This window comes from Cryptomeria japonica, unplaced genomic scaffold, assembly GCF_030272615.1.
Source record: "Cryptomeria japonica unplaced genomic scaffold, Sugi_1.0 HiC_scaffold_156, whole genome shotgun sequence".
Taxonomy (NCBI): domain Eukaryota; kingdom Viridiplantae; phylum Streptophyta; class Pinopsida; order Cupressales; family Cupressaceae; genus Cryptomeria; species Cryptomeria japonica.
In genome coordinates, this window is record NW_026728978.1 from 1 (window position 1) to 17,875 (window position 17,875).

The 17,875-nt window shown below is 62.7% G+C and overlaps 3 non-coding genes across 3 annotated transcripts; all 3 read right to left on the reverse strand.

Annotated features, from left to right (window-relative positions):
• Positions 1-952: 952 nt before the first annotated feature.
• On the reverse strand, positions 953-1,071 carry LOC131866869 (5S ribosomal RNA). The gene has a single exon (XR_009365468.1). It is a non-coding gene; the product is annotated as a 5S ribosomal RNA (ribosomal RNA).
• A 7,804-nt stretch (positions 1,072-8,875) lies between these two features.
• Positions 8,876-8,994, reverse strand: LOC131866880 (5S ribosomal RNA). The gene has a single exon (XR_009365479.1). It is a non-coding gene; the product is annotated as a 5S ribosomal RNA (ribosomal RNA).
• A 7,804-nt stretch (positions 8,995-16,798) lies between these two features.
• LOC131866891 (5S ribosomal RNA) lies at positions 16,799-16,917 on the reverse strand. The gene has a single exon (XR_009365490.1). It is a non-coding gene; the product is annotated as a 5S ribosomal RNA (ribosomal RNA).
• Between the last annotated feature and the right edge of the window lie 958 nt (positions 16,918-17,875).

Consider the following 17,875-nt stretch of genomic DNA (forward strand, 5'->3'; position numbering starts at 1 on the left):
TCGGAGCTCGGTTTGACCGGGGTGCGCACACCTTGGCTGGGTTGCGCACCTTTTGTGCGCTCCAAGGTGCGCACGAAGTCGGAGCTCGGTTTGCCCCGGGTGCGCACCTTCGCCAGGGTGCGCACCTTGATGCGCACGCCTTGGCTGGGCTGCGCACCTTGGTGGGCGCCATGGTGCGCACCTTTCGTGCGCTCCAAGGTGCGCACGAAGTCGGAGCTCGGTTTGCCCCGGGTGCGCACCTTGGTGGGCGCCATGGTGCACTCCGAGGTGCCCAAGATTGGTGCGCACCAAGGAGCGCTCCGAAGTGCGCTCCAAGGTGCGCGCGAAGTCGAAAGTTGGGTTAATTGTCCGGTTTGCCTCGGGTGCGCACCTTGCGTGCACCTTCGCCAGGGTGGGCTGGGCTGCGCACACCTTGGCACCCGCGTTTCCTTCATTTTAAATTTTTTTTTTTTACAATCTCTCAAGTGGGAAATTCTATAATCTCAACTTTTTTTGCCTTTTCAGGAAACTTTTGAATGGAGCGCATCATTGGTGCGCTCCGAAGTGTGCTCCAAAGCTCTCTCCAGCTGCGTGCACCTGCCCCGGCCGCGCACCCGGCCCCGCCCAGCTTCGCTCACCTGTCCCGGGCGTCTGGTGCGGAACCTTAGAGTAAGAAACATCACCGTGCACCTTGGCCAACGTGCGCGACTCGACCGAGCGCGCACTGGCCGAGGTGCACACCGATTTCACCTGGGTGCGCGCGCAGCACCTCGGGCGCACCGGGGTGCGCGCACAACGCCCGGGTTGCACCGTGGCCTGTGTGCTCGGGGCGCCTCGGGTGCGCGCTCGGTGTCGCCCCCGCGCGCGCGGTAGTGCGGGCAGCGCACCCCGGCCCGGCCCGGCCCCGACGAGAACGCAAACGGGCAAAAGGTTTATTCAAATAGCATTGCGACGCCCGGCGAAAAACTAAAAAAGGGTGCAACACCGGGACTTCCCGGGAGGTCACCCATCCCAGTACTACTCCGGCCCAAGCGCGCTTAACTGCGGAGTTCTGATGGGATCCGGTGCACTAACGCTGGTATGATCGCACCCGTTATGAGCTTGTCGCAGTGTGTACTTAGCAAACCGCGACCCACGTGCGAATCCACCCCGGCCACCCACCCCCGTCGAGGTGCACACCCTCCCTCGCGAAGTGCGCCCCGTTCGCCAAGTGTGAGCCCTGCCCGGGTGCGCGCACCTTGCTAGGGCGTCGGGTGTGCACCCGGCCCGGCCTACGTGCGTGCACCTGGAGGGGGCGTCGTGTGCGTGCAGTGTCCCGTCTGCAACGCGGTGCCCACACACCACCTCGGGCGCAACGACCTGCGCTCACATGTGGGCCGAGTGCACCTTGGTGCATGTTCGGGGCGCCTCGGGTGCACGCTCGATCTTGCCCCGGTGCACCAAGGCGCTCGGTTTGCCCCGGGTGCGCACTTGGTGCAAGGTGGGCACCCAAAATAGGGATCAAGCACCAAAACACAAGTTTCGGGATGCAAAATGGGACCCAAGGACCACAAATGCGTTCCAAGACCCATGATGGGTCCACGAGAACAAAAATGTGTTCCGAGACTTAATAAACAAATATTGGGTTTTAGGAGAAGAAACATGCTCTGATGCCCAAAACGAGAATCGACCCCGAAAAGGCCACAGGCCAAAAGTGGGATGCGAGACAAAAAAAAATGGGACCCGAGGACCAAAATTGGGTTCCCAGGTCGAAGACAGGGCAACCGGACAAGAAACGACCTCTAAGGCTCGAAATGAGTCCCGACGACTAAAACTTGACAAGAAGCACCCATCAGGCACCCAACTCGACACCCATGGGATGCCGACCCACCCGGGCTTCCACCTAGCACACCTTGGCACCCACCCACCCTCGCACCCAACCTCGCACCCAACTTAGCACCTTTGAACCCACATTGGCACTCACCCTGACCCTGGCACCTTGGAACCCACATTGGCACTCACCTTGACCCTGGCACCCACCTTTGCACTCACCTTGGGACCCACCCTGGCTCCCACCTCGGCACCCACCCAGACACCCACCTTGGTTCCTTGGCACCCACCTTGGATCCTTGGCACCCACCCCGACACCCACCTTGGCACGCAACTTGGCTACTTGCCACCCACCTTGGCTCCTTGACGCCCACCCCGACAACCACCCCGTGACCTACCCTGGCTAGGGTTGGTGCACACCCACCCTGGTGCCCACCTTGGCACCCACCCTATGACCCACCTTGGCACGCACCTTAGTACCCACCCCGTTACCCACCCTAGGACCCACCCCGTGACCCACCTTGGCCAGGGTGGGTGCCTTGGTGCGCACAACTTGCCTGGGCTGCACACCAGGGCGGGCTCAAGATGGCACCCGCGTTCCGTTTTTTTCACTATCTTTCAAAACGGAAATTTTAAAATCTCATTTTTTTCTTTTTTTTGCCTTTTCTGGAAATTAGTGAAGGCAGCGCATCAAAGGTGCGCAATGCTGGTGCGAACCCGGGAGCGCTCCGATGTGTGCTCCAAGGTGCGGCGTGCACGAAGTCCGAGCCCGGTTTGCCCCGGGTGCGCACCTCGCGTGCACCTTCGCCGGGGTGAGCACCTTGGCTGGGTTGCGCGCCCTGGTGCGTACCAAGGAGCGCTCTGAAGTGTGCTCCAAGGTGCGGCGTGCACGAAGTCGGAGCCCGGTTTGCCCCGGGTGTGCACCTCGGGTGCGCACCTCGCGTGCACCTTCGCTGCGGTGGGCACCTTGGCTGGGTTGCGCGCCTTGGTGGGCACCATGCAGTGCACGAAGTCGGAGCCCGGTTTGCCCCGGGCGCGCACCTCCGCCAGGGTGGGCACCTTGGTGCGCACAACTTGCCTGGGCTGCGCATCAGGAAGGGCTCAAGATGGCACCCGCGTTCCGTTTTTTTCACTATCTTTCAGAACGGAAATTTTAAAATATCGTTTTTTTTTGCCTTTTCTGGAAATTAGTGAAGGCAGCGCATCAAAGGTGCGCAACGCTGGTGCGAACCTGGGAGCGCTCCGATGTGTGCTCCAAGGTGCGGCGTGCACGAAGTCGGAGCCCGGTTTGCCTCGGGTGCGCCCTGGTGGGCACCATGGTGCGCACCAAGGAGCGCTCCGAAGTGTGCTCCAAGGTGCGGCCTGCACGAAGTCGGAGCCCGGTTTGCCCCGGGTGTGCACCTCGGGTGGGCACCTTGGTGCGCATGCCTTGCCTGGGCTGCGCACCAGGGCGGGCTCAAGATGGCACCCGCGTTCCTTTTTTTTCACTATCTTTCAAAACGGAAATTTTAAAATCTCATTTTTTTTTGCCTTTTTCTGGAAATTAGTGAAGGCAGCGCATCAAAGGTGCGCACCTCGCTGCCCACCACGGTGCGCAACGCCGGTGGGCACCCGGGAGTGCTTCGAAGTGTGCTCCAAGGTGCTGCGTGCACGTTGTCGGAGCCCGGTTTGCCCCGGGTGCGCACCTCGCGTGCACCTTCGTCGGGGTGGGCACCTTGGCTTGGTTTGCCCCGGCTGCGCTCCGAAGCGGGGTTATTGGAGCGCCGCCTCTTTTTTTGTCGGAGCGTTTGGTGGGGTTTCTCGCATTGGCTCTTCCGAGGCCCGGTTGCCACCCTGGCGCGCACGAAGTCGGAAGTAGGGTTAATTGCCCGGGTGCGCACCTTTGCCAGGGTGGCACCTTACCTGGGCTGCGCACCAGGGCGGGCTCAAGATGGCACGCGCGTTCCGTTTTTTTCACTATCTTTCAAAACGGAAATTTTAAAATCTCCTTTTTTTTTTGCCTTTTCTGGAAATTAGTGAAGGCAGCGCATCAAAGGTGCGCACCTCGCTGCCCACCTTGGTGTGCTCTGAGGTGCGCACCCGGGAGCGCTACGAAGTGTGCTCCAAGGTGCGGCGTGCACGTTGTCGGAGCCCGGTTTGCCCCGGGTGCGCACCTCGCCTGCACCTTGGCCGGGGTGGGCACCTTGGCTGGGTTTGCCCAGGGTGCGCTCCGAAGCGGGGTTACTGGAGCGCCCCCTCTTTTTTTGTCAGAGAGTTTGGTGGGGTTTCTCGCATTGGCTCTTCCCAGGCCCGGTTGTTGGGTGCGCTCCCACCCTGGCGCGCGCGAAGTTGGAAGTTGGGTTAATTGCCCGGGCGCGCACCTTCGCCAGGGTGGGCACCTTGGTGCGCAAACCTTGGCTGGGCTGCGCACCAGGGCGGGCTCAAGATGGCACCAGCATTCCCTTTTTCTCACTATCTTTCAAAACGGAAATTTTAAAATCTCATTTTTTTTTTGCCTTTTATGGAAATTAGTGAAGGCATCGCATCAAAGGTGCGCACCTCGCTGCCCACCTTGGTGTGCTCCGAGGTGCCCACCACGGTGCGCAACGCCGGTGCGAACCCGGGAGCGCCCCGATGTGTGCTCCAAGGTGCGGCGTGCACGAAGTCGGACCCCGGTTTGCCCCGGGTGCGCACCTCGCGTGCACCTTGGTGCGCACACCTTGGCTGGGTTGCGCGGCCTGGTGGGCACCATGGTGCGCACCAAGGAGCGCTCCGAAGTGTGCTCCAAGGTGCGGCGTGCACGAAGTCGGAGCCCGGTTTGCCCCGGGTGCGCACCTTCGCCGCGGTGGGCACCATGGCGTGCACGAAGTCGGAGCCCGGTTTGCCCCGGGTGCGCACCTCGCGTGCACCTTCGCCGGGGTGGGCACCTCGGCTGGGTTGCGCGCCCTGGTGCGCACCAAGGAGCGCTCTGAAGTGTGCTCCAAGGTGCGGCGTGCACGAAGTCGGAGCCCGGTTTGCCCCGGGTGTGCACCTCGCGTGCACCTTCGCTGCGGTGGGCACCTTGGCTGGGTTGCGCGCCTTGGTGGGCACCATGCAGTGCACGAAGTCGGAGCCCGGTTTGCCCCGGGCGCGCACCTCCGCCAGGGTGGGCACCTTGGTGCGCACAACTTGCCTGGGCTGCGCACCAGGAAGGGCTCAAGATGGCACCCGCGTTCCGTTTTTTTCACTATCTTTCAGAACGGAAATTTTAAAATATCGTTTTTTTTTGCCTTTTCTGGAAATTAGTGAAGGCAGCGCATCAAAGGTGCGCAACGCTGGTGCGAACCTGGGAGCGCTCCGATGTGTGCTCCAAGGTGCGGCGTGCACGAAGTCGGACCCCGGTTTGCCCCGGGTGCGCACCTCGCGTGCACCTTGGTGCGCACACCTTGGCTGGGTTGCGCGCCCTGGTGGGCACCATGGTGCGCACCAAGGAGCGCTCCGAAGTGTGCTCCAAGGTGCGGCGTGCACGAAGTCGGAGCCCGGTTTGCCCCGGGTGCGCACCTCGCGTGCACCTTCGCCGCGGTGGGCACCATGGCGTGCACGAAGTCGGAGCCCGGTTTGCCCCGGGTGCGCACCTCGCGTGCACCTTCGCCGGGGTGGGCACCTTAGTGTGCAGACCTTGGCTGGGTTGCGCGCCCTGGTGGGCACCATGGTGCGCACCAAGGAGCGCTCCGAAGTGTGCTCCAAGGTGCGGCCTGCACGAAGTCGGAGCCCGGTTTGCCCCGGGTGTGCACCTCGGGTGGGCACCTTGGTGCGCATGCCTTGCCTGGGCTGCGCACCAGGGCGGGCTCAAGATGGCACCCGCGTTCCTTTTTTTTCACTATCTTTCAAAACGGAAATTTTAAAATCTCATTTTTTTTTGCCTTTTTCTGGAAATTAGTGAAGGCAGCGCATCAAAGGTGCGCACCTCGCTGCCCACCACGGTGCGCAACGCCGGTGGGCACCCGGGAGTGCTTCGAAGTGTGCTCCAAGGTGCTGCGTGCACGTTGTCGGAGCCCGGTTTGCCCCGGGTGCGCACCTCGCGTGCACCTTCGTCGGGGTGGGCACCTTGGCTGGGTTTGCCCCGGCTGCGCTCCGAAGCGGGGTTATTGGAGCGCCGCCTCTTTTTTTGTCGGAGCGTTTGGTGGGGTTTCTCGCATTGGCTCTTCCGAGGCCCGGTTGCCACCCTGGCGCGCACGAAGTCGGAAGTAGGGTTAATTGCCCGGGTGCGCACCTTTGCCAGGGTGGGCACCTTACCTGGGCTGCGCACCAGGGCGGGCTCAAGATGGCACGCGCGTTCCGTTTTTTTCACTATCTTTCAAAACGGAAATTTTAAAATCTCCTTTTTTTTTTGCCTTTTCTGGAAATTAGTGAAGGCAGCGCATCAAAGGTGCGCACCTCGCTGCCCACCTTGGTGTGCTCTGAGGTGCGCACCCGGGAGCGCTACGAAGTGTGCTCCAAGGTGCGGCGTGCACGTTGTCGGAGCCCGGTTTGCCCCGGGTGCGCACCTCGCCTGCACCTTGGCCGGGGTGGGCACCTTGGCTGGGTTTGCCCAGGGTGCGCTCCGAAGCGGGGTTACTGGAGCGCCCCCTCTTTTTTTGTCAGAGCGTTTGGTGGGGTTTCTCGCATTGGCTCTTCCCAGGCCCGGTTGTTGGGTGCGCTCCCACCCTGGCGCGCGCGAAGTTGGAAGTTGGGTTAATTGCCCGGGCGCGCACCTTCGCCAGGGTGGGCACCTTGGTGCGCACACCTTGGCTGGGCTGCGCACCAGGGCGGGCTCAAGATGGCACCAGCATTCCCTTTTTCTCACTATCTTTCAAAACGGAAATTTTAAAATCTCGTTTTTTTTTTGCCTTTTATGGAAATTAGTGAAGGCATCGCATCAAAGGTGCGCACCTCGCTGCCCACCTTGGTGTGCTCCGAGGTGCCCACCACGGTGCGCAACGCCGGTGCGAACCCGGGAGCGCCCCGATGTGTGCTCCAAGGTGCGGCGTGCACGAAGTCGGACCCCGGTTTGCCCCGGGTGCGCACCTCGCGTGCACCTTGGTGCGCACACCTTGGCTGGGTTGCGCGGCCTGGTGGGCACCATGGTGCGCACCAAGGAGCGCTCCGAAGTGTGCTCCAAGGTGCGGCGTGCACGAAGTCGGAGCCCGGTTTGCCCCGGGTACGCACCTCGCGTGCACCTTCGCCGGGGTGGGCACCTCGGCTGGGTTGCGCGCCCTGGTGCGCACCAAGGAGCGCTCCGAAGTGTGCTCCAAGGTGCGGCGTGCACGAAGTCGGAGCCCGGTTTGCCCCGGGTGCGCACCTTCGCCGCGGTGCGCACCATGGCGTGCACGAAGTCGGAGCCCGGTTTGCCCCGGGTGCGCACCTCGCGTGCACCTTCGGCGGGGTTGCGCGCCCTGGTGGGCACCATGGTGCGCACCAAGGAGCGCTCCGAAGTGTGCTCCAAGGTGCGGCGTGCACGAAGTCGGAGCCCGGTTTGCCCCGGGTGCGCACCTCGCGTGCACCTTCGGCGGGGTTGCGCGCCCTGGTGGGCACCATGGTGCGCACCAAGGAGCGCTCCGAAGTGTGCTCCAAGGTGCGGCGTGCACGAAGTCGGAGCCCGGTTTGCCCCGGGTGCGCACCTCGCGTGCACCTTCGCCGCGGTGGGCACCATGGCGTGCACGAAGTCGGAGCCCGGTTTGCCCCGGGTGCGCACCTCGCGTGCACCTTCGCCGGGGTGGGCACCTCGGCTGGGTTGCGCGCCCTGGTGCGCACCAAGGAGCGCTCCGAAGTGTGCTCCAAGGTGCGGCGTGCACGAAGTCGGAGCCCGGTTTGCCCCGGGTGCGCACCTCGCGTGCACCTTCGCCAGGGTGGGCACCTCGGTGCGCACACCTTCTCAATGTTTTCTTGCCTTTTCTGGAAATTGGTGAAGGCAGCGCATCAAAGGTGCGCACCTCGGTGTGCTCCGAGGTGCGAACCCGAGAGCGCTCCGAGGTGCCCACGAAGTCGAAAGTCGGGTTAATTGCATTGTTTTCCCCGGGTGCGCTCCGAGGTGCGCAACATCGGCGCGCACCAAGGAGGGCTCCGAAGTGTGCTCCAAGGTGCGCACGATGGCGTGCACCTCTGGTGCGCACGATTCGGAGCTCGGTTTGACCGGGGTGCGCACACCTTGGCTGGGTTGCGCACCTTTTGTGCGCTCCAAGGTGCGCACGAAGTCGGAGCTCGGTTTGCCCCGGGTGCGCACCTTCGCCAGGGTGCGCACCTTGATGCGCACGCCTTGGCTGGGCTGCGCACCTTGGTGGGCGCCATGGTGCGCACCTTTCGTGCGCTCCAAGGTGCGCACGAAGTCGGAGCTCGGTTTGCCCCGGGTGCGCACCTTGGTGGGCGCCATGGTGCACTCCGAGGTGCCCAAGATTGGTGCGCACCAAGGAGCGCTCCGAAGTGCGCTCCAAGGTGCGCGCGAAGTCGAAAGTTGGGTTAATTGTCCGGTTTGCCTCGGGTGCGCACCTTGCGTGCACCTTCGCCAGGGTGGGCGCCTTGGTGCGCACACCTTGGCTGGGCTGCGCACACCTTGGCACCCGCGTTTCCTTCATTTTAAATTTTTTTTTTTTACAATCTCTCAAGTGGGAAATTCTATAATCTCAACTTTTTTTGCCTTTTCAGGAAACTTTTGAATGGAGCGCATCATTGGTGCGCTCCGAAGTGTGCTCCAAAGCTCTCTCCAGCTGCGTGCACCTGCCCCGGCCGCGCACCCGGCCCCGCCCAGCTTCGCTCACCTGTCCCGGGCGTCTGGTGCGGAACCTTAGAGTAAGAAACATCACCGTGCACCTTGGCCAACGTGCGCGACTCGACCGAGCGCGCACTGGCCGAGGTGCACACCGATTTCACCTGGGTGCGCGCGCAGCACCTCGGGCGCACCGGGGTGCGCGCACAACGCCCGGGTTGCACCGTGGCCTGTGTGCTCGGGGCGCCTCGGGTGCGCGCTCGGTGTCGCCCCCGCGCGCGCGGTAGTGCGGGCAGCGCACCCCGGCCCGGCCCGGCCCCGACGAGAACGCAAACGGGCAAAAGGTTTATTCAAATAGCATTGCGACGCCCGGCGAAAAACTAAAAAAGGGTGCAACACCGGGACTTCCCGGGAGGTCACCCATCCCAGTACTACTCCGGCCCAAGCGCGCTTAACTGCGGAGTTCTGATGGGATCCGGTGCACTAACGCTGGTATGATCGCACCCGTTATGAGCTTGTCGCAGTGTGTACTTAGCAAACCGCGACCCACGTGCGAATCCACCCCGGCCACCCACCCCCGTCGAGGTGCACACCCTCCCTCGCGAAGTGCGCCCCGTTCGCCAAGTGTGAGCCCTGCCCGGGTGCGCGCACCTTGCTAGGGCGTCGGGTGTGCACCCGGCCCGGCCTACGTGCGTGCACCTGGAGGGGGCGTCGTGTGCGTGCAGTGTCCCGTCTGCAACGCGGTGCCCACACACCACCTCGGGCGCAACGACCTGCGCTCACATGTGGGCCGAGTGCACCTTGGTGCATGTTCGGGGCGCCTCGGGTGCACGCTCGATCTTGCCCCGGTGCACCAAGGCGCTCGGTTTGCCCCGGGTGCGCACTTGGTGCAAGGTGGGCACCCAAAATAGGGATCAAGCACCAAAACACAAGTTTCGGGATGCAAAATGGGACCCAAGGACCACAAATGCGTTCCAAGACCCATGATGGGTCCACGAGAACAAAAATGTGTTCCGAGACTTAATAAACAAATATTGGGTTTTAGGAGAAGAAACATGCTCTGATGCCCAAAACGAGAATCGACCCCGAAAAGGCCACAGGCCAAAAGTGGGATGCGAGACAAAAAAAAATGGGACCCGAGGACCAAAATTGGGTTCCCAGGTCGAAGACAGGGCAACCGGACAAGAAACGACCTCTAAGGCTCGAAATGAGTCCCGACGACTAAAACTTGACAAGAAGCACCCATCAGGCACCCAACTCGACACCCATGGGATGCCGACCCACCCGGGCTTCCACCTAGCACACCTTGGCACCCACCCACCCTCGCACCCAACCTCGCACCCAACTTAGCACCTTTGAACCCACATTGGCACTCACCCTGACCCTGGCACCTTGGAACCCACATTGGCACTCACCTTGACCCTGGCACCCACCTTTGCACTCACCTTGGGACCCACCCTGGCTCCCACCTCGGCACCCACCCAGACACCCACCTTGGTTCCTTGGCACCCACCTTGGATCCTTGGCACCCACCCCGACACCCACCTTGGCACGCAACTTGGCTACTTGCCACCCACCTTGGCTCCTTGACGCCCACCCCGACAACCACCCCGTGACCTACCCTGGCTAGGGTTGGTGCACACCCACCCTGGTGCCCACCTTGGCACCCACCCTATGACCCACCTTGGCACGCACCTTAGTACCCACCCCGTTACCCACCCTAGGACCCACCCCGTGACCCACCTTGGCCAGGGTGGGTGCCTTGGTGCGCACAACTTGCCTGGGCTGCACACCAGGGCGGGCTCAAGATGGCACCCGCGTTCCGTTTTTTTCACTATCTTTCAAAACGGAAATTTTAAAATCTCATTTTTTTCTTTTTTTTGCCTTTTCTGGAAATTAGTGAAGGCAGCGCATCAAAGGTGCGCAATGCTGGTGCGAACCCGGGAGCGCTCCGATGTGTGCTCCAAGGTGCGGCGTGCACGAAGTCCGAGCCCGGTTTGCCCCGGGTGCGCACCTCGCGTGCACCTTCGCCGGGGTGAGCACCTTGGCTGGGTTGCGCGCCCTGGTGCGTACCAAGGAGCGCTCTGAAGTGTGCTCCAAGGTGCGGCGTGCACGAAGTCGGAGCCCGGTTTGCCCCGGGTGTGCACCTCGGGTGCGCACCTCGCGTGCACCTTCGCTGCGGTGGGCACCTTGGCTGGGTTGCGCGCCTTGGTGGGCACCATGCAGTGCACGAAGTCGGAGCCCGGTTTGCCCCGGGCGCGCACCTCCGCCAGGGTGGGCACCTTGGTGCGCACAACTTGCCTGGGCTGCGCATCAGGAAGGGCTCAAGATGGCACCCGCGTTCCGTTTTTTTCACTATCTTTCAGAACGGAAATTTTAAAATATCGTTTTTTTTTGCCTTTTCTGGAAATTAGTGAAGGCAGCGCATCAAAGGTGCGCAACGCTGGTGCGAACCTGGGAGCGCTCCGATGTGTGCTCCAAGGTGCGGCGTGCACGAAGTCGGAGCCCGGTTTGCCTCGGGTGCGCCCTGGTGGGCACCATGGTGCGCACCAAGGAGCGCTCCGAAGTGTGCTCCAAGGTGCGGCCTGCACGAAGTCGGAGCCCGGTTTGCCCCGGGTGTGCACCTCGGGTGGGCACCTTGGTGCGCATGCCTTGCCTGGGCTGCGCACCAGGGCGGGCTCAAGATGGCACCCGCGTTCCTTTTTTTTCACTATCTTTCAAAACGGAAATTTTAAAATCTCATTTTTTTTTGCCTTTTTCTGGAAATTAGTGAAGGCAGCGCATCAAAGGTGCGCACCTCGCTGCCCACCACGGTGCGCAACGCCGGTGGGCACCCGGGAGTGCTTCGAAGTGTGCTCCAAGGTGCTGCGTGCACGTTGTCGGAGCCCGGTTTGCCCCGGGTGCGCACCTCGCGTGCACCTTCGTCGGGGTGGGCACCTTGGCTTGGTTTGCCCCGGCTGCGCTCCGAAGCGGGGTTATTGGAGCGCCGCCTCTTTTTTTGTCGGAGCGTTTGGTGGGGTTTCTCGCATTGGCTCTTCCGAGGCCCGGTTGCCACCCTGGCGCGCACGAAGTCGGAAGTAGGGTTAATTGCCCGGGTGCGCACCTTTGCCAGGGTGGCACCTTACCTGGGCTGCGCACCAGGGCGGGCTCAAGATGGCACGCGCGTTCCGTTTTTTTCACTATCTTTCAAAACGGAAATTTTAAAATCTCCTTTTTTTTTTGCCTTTTCTGGAAATTAGTGAAGGCAGCGCATCAAAGGTGCGCACCTCGCTGCCCACCTTGGTGTGCTCTGAGGTGCGCACCCGGGAGCGCTACGAAGTGTGCTCCAAGGTGCGGCGTGCACGTTGTCGGAGCCCGGTTTGCCCCGGGTGCGCACCTCGCCTGCACCTTGGCCGGGGTGGGCACCTTGGCTGGGTTTGCCCAGGGTGCGCTCCGAAGCGGGGTTACTGGAGCGCCCCCTCTTTTTTTGTCAGAGAGTTTGGTGGGGTTTCTCGCATTGGCTCTTCCCAGGCCCGGTTGTTGGGTGCGCTCCCACCCTGGCGCGCGCGAAGTTGGAAGTTGGGTTAATTGCCCGGGCGCGCACCTTCGCCAGGGTGGGCACCTTGGTGCGCAAACCTTGGCTGGGCTGCGCACCAGGGCGGGCTCAAGATGGCACCAGCATTCCCTTTTTCTCACTATCTTTCAAAACGGAAATTTTAAAATCTCGTTTTTTTTTTGCCTTTTATGGAAATTAGTGAAGGCATCGCATCAAAGGTGCGCACCTCGCTGCCCACCTTGGTGTGCTCCGAGGTGCCCACCACGGTGCGCAACGCCGGTGCGAACCCGGGAGCGCCCCGATGTGTGCTCCAAGGTGCGGCGTGCACGAAGTCGGACCCCGGTTTGCCCCGGGTGCGCACCTCGCGTGCACCTTGGTGCGCACACCTTGGCTGGGTTGCGCGGCCTGGTGGGCACCATGGTGCGCACCAAGGAGCGCTCCGAAGTGTGCTCCAAGGTGCGGCGTGCACGAAGTCGGAGCCCGGTTTGCCCCGGGTGCGCACCTTCGCCGCGGTGGGCACCATGGCGTGCACGAAGTCGGAGCCCGGTTTGCCCCGGGTGCGCACCTCGCGTGCACCTTCGCCGGGGTGGGCACCTCGGCTGGGTTGCGCGCCCTGGTGCGCACCAAGGAGCGCTCTGAAGTGTGCTCCAAGGTGCGGCGTGCACGAAGTCGGAGCCCGGTTTGCCCCGGGTGTGCACCTCGCGTGCACCTTCGCTGCGGTGGGCACCTTGGCTGGGTTGCGCGCCTTGGTGGGCACCATGCAGTGCACGAAGTCGGAGCCCGGTTTGCCCCGGGCGCGCACCTCCGCCAGGGTGGGCACCTTGGTGCGCACAACTTGCCTGGGCTGCGCACCAGGAAGGGCTCAAGATGGCACCCGCGTTCCGTTTTTTTCACTATCTTTCAGAACGGAAATTTTAAAATATCGTTTTTTTTTGCCTTTTCTGGAAATTAGTGAAGGCAGCGCATCAAAGGTGCGCAACGCTGGTGCGAACCTGGGAGCGCTCCGATGTGTGCTCCAAGGTGCGGCGTGCACGAAGTCGGACCCCGGTTTGCCCCGGGTGCGCACCTCGCGTGCACCTTGGTGCGCACACCTTGGCTGGGTTGCGCGCCCTGGTGGGCACCATGGTGCGCACCAAGGAGCGCTCCGAAGTGTGCTCCAAGGTGCGGCGTGCACGAAGTCGGAGCCCGGTTTGCCCCGGGTGCGCACCTCGCGTGCACCTTCGCCGCGGTGGGCACCATGGCGTGCACGAAGTCGGAGCCCGGTTTGCCCCGGGTGCGCACCTCGCGTGCACCTTCGCCGGGGTGGGCACCTTAGTGTGCAGACCTTGGCTGGGTTGCGCGCCCTGGTGGGCACCATGGTGCGCACCAAGGAGCGCTCCGAAGTGTGCTCCAAGGTGCGGCCTGCACGAAGTCGGAGCCCGGTTTGCCCCGGGTGTGCACCTCGGGTGGGCACCTTGGTGCGCATGCCTTGCCTGGGCTGCGCACCAGGGCGGGCTCAAGATGGCACCCGCGTTCCTTTTTTTTCACTATCTTTCAAAACGGAAATTTTAAAATCTCATTTTTTTTTGCCTTTTTCTGGAAATTAGTGAAGGCAGCGCATCAAAGGTGCGCACCTCGCTGCCCACCACGGTGCGCAACGCCGGTGGGCACCCGGGAGTGCTTCGAAGTGTGCTCCAAGGTGCTGCGTGCACGTTGTCGGAGCCCGGTTTGCCCCGGGTGCGCACCTCGCGTGCACCTTCGTCGGGGTGGGCACCTTGGCTGGGTTTGCCCCGGCTGCGCTCCGAAGCGGGGTTATTGGAGCGCCGCCTCTTTTTTTGTCGGAGCGTTTGGTGGGGTTTCTCGCATTGGCTCTTCCGAGGCCCGGTTGCCACCCTGGCGCGCACGAAGTCGGAAGTAGGGTTAATTGCCCGGGTGCGCACCTTTGCCAGGGTGGGCACCTTACCTGGGCTGCGCACCAGGGCGGGCTCAAGATGGCACGCGCGTTCCGTTTTTTTCACTATCTTTCAAAACGGAAATTTTAAAATCTCCTTTTTTTTTTGCCTTTTCTGGAAATTAGTGAAGGCAGCGCATCAAAGGTGCGCACCTCGCTGCCCACCTTGGTGTGCTCTGAGGTGCGCACCCGGGAGCGCTACGAAGTGTGCTCCAAGGTGCGGCGTGCACGTTGTCGGAGCCCGGTTTGCCCCGGGTGCGCACCTCGCCTGCACCTTGGCCGGGGTGGGCACCTTGGCTGGGTTTGCCCAGGGTGCGCTCCGAAGCGGGGTTACTGGAGCGCCCCCTCTTTTTTTGTCAGAGCGTTTGGTGGGGTTTCTCGCATTGGCTCTTCCCAGGCCCGGTTGTTGGGTGCGCTCCCACCCTGGCGCGCGCGAAGTTGGAAGTTGGGTTAATTGCCCGGGCGCGCACCTTCGCCAGGGTGGGCACCTTGGTGCGCACACCTTGGCTGGGCTGCGCACCAGGGCGGGCTCAAGATGGCACCAGCATTCCCTTTTTCTCACTATCTTTCAAAACGGAAATTTTAAAATCTCGTTTTTTTTTTGCCTTTTATGGAAATTAGTGAAGGCATCGCATCAAAGGTGCGCACCTCGCTGCCCACCTTGGTGTGCTCCGAGGTGCCCACCACGGTGCGCAACGCCGGTGCGAACCCGGGAGCGCCCCGATGTGTGCTCCAAGGTGCGGCGTGCACGAAGTCGGACCCCGGTTTGCCCCGGGTGCGCACCTCGCGTGCACCTTGGTGCGCACACCTTGGCTGGGTTGCGCGGCCTGGTGGGCACCATGGTGCGCACCAAGGAGCGCTCCGAAGTGTGCTCCAAGGTGCGGCGTGCACGAAGTCGGAGCCCGGTTTGCCCCGGGTACGCACCTCGCGTGCACCTTCGCCGGGGTGGGCACCTCGGCTGGGTTGCGCGCCCTGGTGCGCACCAAGGAGCGCTCCGAAGTGTGCTCCAAGGTGCGGCGTGCACGAAGTCGGAGCCCGGTTTGCCCCGGGTGCGCACCTTCGCCGCGGTGCGCACCATGGCGTGCACGAAGTCGGAGCCCGGTTTGCCCCGGGTGCGCACCTCGCGTGCACCTTCGGCGGGGTTGCGCGCCCTGGTGGGCACCATGGTGCGCACCAAGGAGCGCTCCGAAGTGTGCTCCAAGGTGCGGCGTGCACGAAGTCGGAGCCCGGTTTGCCCCGGGTGCGCACCTCGCGTGCACCTTCGGCGGGGTTGCGCGCCCTGGTGGGCACCATGGTGCGCACCAAGGAGCGCTCCGAAGTGTGCTCCAAGGTGCGGCGTGCACGAAGTCGGAGCCCGGTTTGCCCCGGGTGCGCACCTCGCGTGCACCTTCGCCGCGGTGGGCACCATGGCGTGCACGAAGTCGGAGCCCGGTTTGCCCCGGGTGCGCACCTCGCGTGCACCTTCGCCGGGGTGGGCACCTCGGCTGGGTTGCGCGCCCTGGTGCGCACCAAGGAGCGCTCCGAAGTGTGCTCCAAGGTGCGGCGTGCACGAAGTCGGAGCCCGGTTTGCCCCGGGTGCGCACCTCGCGTGCACCTTCGCCAGGGTGGGCACCTCGGTGCGCACACCTTCTCAATGTTTTCTTGCCTTTTCTGGAAATTGGTGAAGGCAGCGCATCAAAGGTGCGCACCTCGGTGTGCTCCGAGGTGCGAACCCGAGAGCGCTCCGAGGTGCCCACGAAGTCGAAAGTCGGGTTAATTGCATTGTTTTCCCCGGGTGCGCTCCGAGGTGCGCAACATCGGCACGCACCAAGGAGGGCTCCGAAGTGTGCTCCAAGGTGCGCACGATGGCGTGCACCTCTGGTGCGCACGATTCGGAGCTCGGTTTGACCGGGGTGCGCACACCTTGGCTGGGTTGCGCACCTTTTGTGCGCTCCAAGGTGCGCACGAAGTCGGAGCTCGGTTTGCCCCGGGTGCGCACCTTCGCCAGGGTGCGCACCTTGATGCGCACGCCTTGGCTGGGCTGCGCACCTTGGTGGGCGCCATGGTGCGCACCTTTCGTGCGCTCCAAGGTGCGCACGAAGTCGGAGCTCGGTTTGCCCCGGGTGCGCACCTTGGTGGGCGCCATGGTGCACTCCGAGGTGCCCAAGATTGGTGCGCACCAAGGAGCGCTCCGAAGTGCGCTCCAAGGTGCGCGCGAAGTCGAAAGTTGGGTTAATTGTCCGGTTTGCCTCGGGTGCGCACCTTGCGTGCACCTTCGCCAGGGTGGGCGCCTTGGTGCGCACACCTTGGCTGGGCTGCGCACACCTTGGCACCCGCGTTTCCTTCATTTTAAATTTTTTTTTTTTACAATCTCTCAAGTGGGAAATTCTATAATCTCAACTTTTTTTGCCTTTTCAGGAAACTTTTGAATGGAGCGCATCATTGGTGCGCTCCGAAGTGTGCTCCAAAGCTCTCTCCAGCTGCGTGCACCTGCCCCGGCCGCGCACCCGGCCCCGCCCAGCTTCGCTCACCTGTCCCGGGCGTCTGGTGCGGAACCTTAGAGTAAGAAACATCACCGTGCACCTTGGCCAACGTGCGCGACTCGACCGAGCGCGCACTGGCCGAGGTGCACACCGATTTCACCTGGGTGCGCGCGCAGCACCTCGGGCGCACCGGGGTGCGCGCACAACGCCCGGGTTGCACCGTGGCCTGTGTGCTCGGGGCGCCTCGGGTGCGCGCTCGGTGTCGCCCCCGCGCGCGCGGTAGTGCGGGCAGCGCACCCCGGCCCGGCCCGGCCCCGACGAGAACGCAAACGGGCAAAAGGTTTATTCAAATAGCATTGCGACGCCCGGCGAAAAACTAAAAAAGGGTGCAACACCGGGACTTCCCGGGAGGTCACCCATCCCAGTACTACTCCGGCCCAAGCGCGCTTAACTGCGGAGTTCTGATGGGATCCGGTGCACTAACGCTGGTATGATCGCACCCGTTATGAGCTTGTCGCAGTGTGTACTTAGCAAACCGCGACCCACGTGCGAATCCACCCCGGCCACCCACCCCCGTCGAGGTGCACACCCTCCCTCGCGAAGTGCGCCCCGTTCGCCAAGTGTGAGCCCTGCCCGGGTGCGCGCACCTTGCTAGGGCGTCGGGTGTGCACCCGGCCCGGCCTACGTGCGTGCACCTGGAGGGGGCGTCGTGTGCGTGCAGTGTCCCGTCTGCAACGCGGTGCCCACACACCACCTCGGGCGCAACGACCTGCGCTCACATGTGGGCCGAGTGCACCTTGGTGCATGTTCGGGGCGCCTCGGGTGCACGCTCGATCTTGCCCTGGTGCACCAAGGCGCTCGGTTTGCCCCGGGTGCGCACTTGGTGCAAGGTGGGCACCCAAAATAGGGATCAAGCACCAAAACACAAGTTTCGGGATGCAAAATGGGACCCAAGGACCACAAATGCGTTCCAAGACCCATGATGGGTCCACGAGAACAAAAATGTGTTCCGAGACTTAATAAACAAATATTGGGTTTTAGGAGAAGAAACATGCTCTGATGCCCAAAACGAGAATCGACCCCGAAAAGGCCACAGGCCAAAAGTGGGATGCGAGACAAAAAAAAATGGGACCCGAGGACCAAAATTGGGTTCCCAGGTCGAAGACAGGGCAACCGGACAAGAAACGACCTCTAAGGCTCGAAATGAGTCCCGACGACTAAAACTTGACAAGAAGCACCCATCAGGCACCCAACTCGACACCCATGGGATGCCGACCCACCCGGGCTTCCACCTAGCACACCTTGGCACCCACCCACCCTCGCACCCAACCTCGCACCCAACTTAGCACCTTTGAACCCACATTGGCACTCACCCTGACCCTGGCACCTTGGAACCCACATTGGCACTCACCTTGACCCTGGCACCCACCTTTGCACTCACCTTGGGACCCACCCTGGCT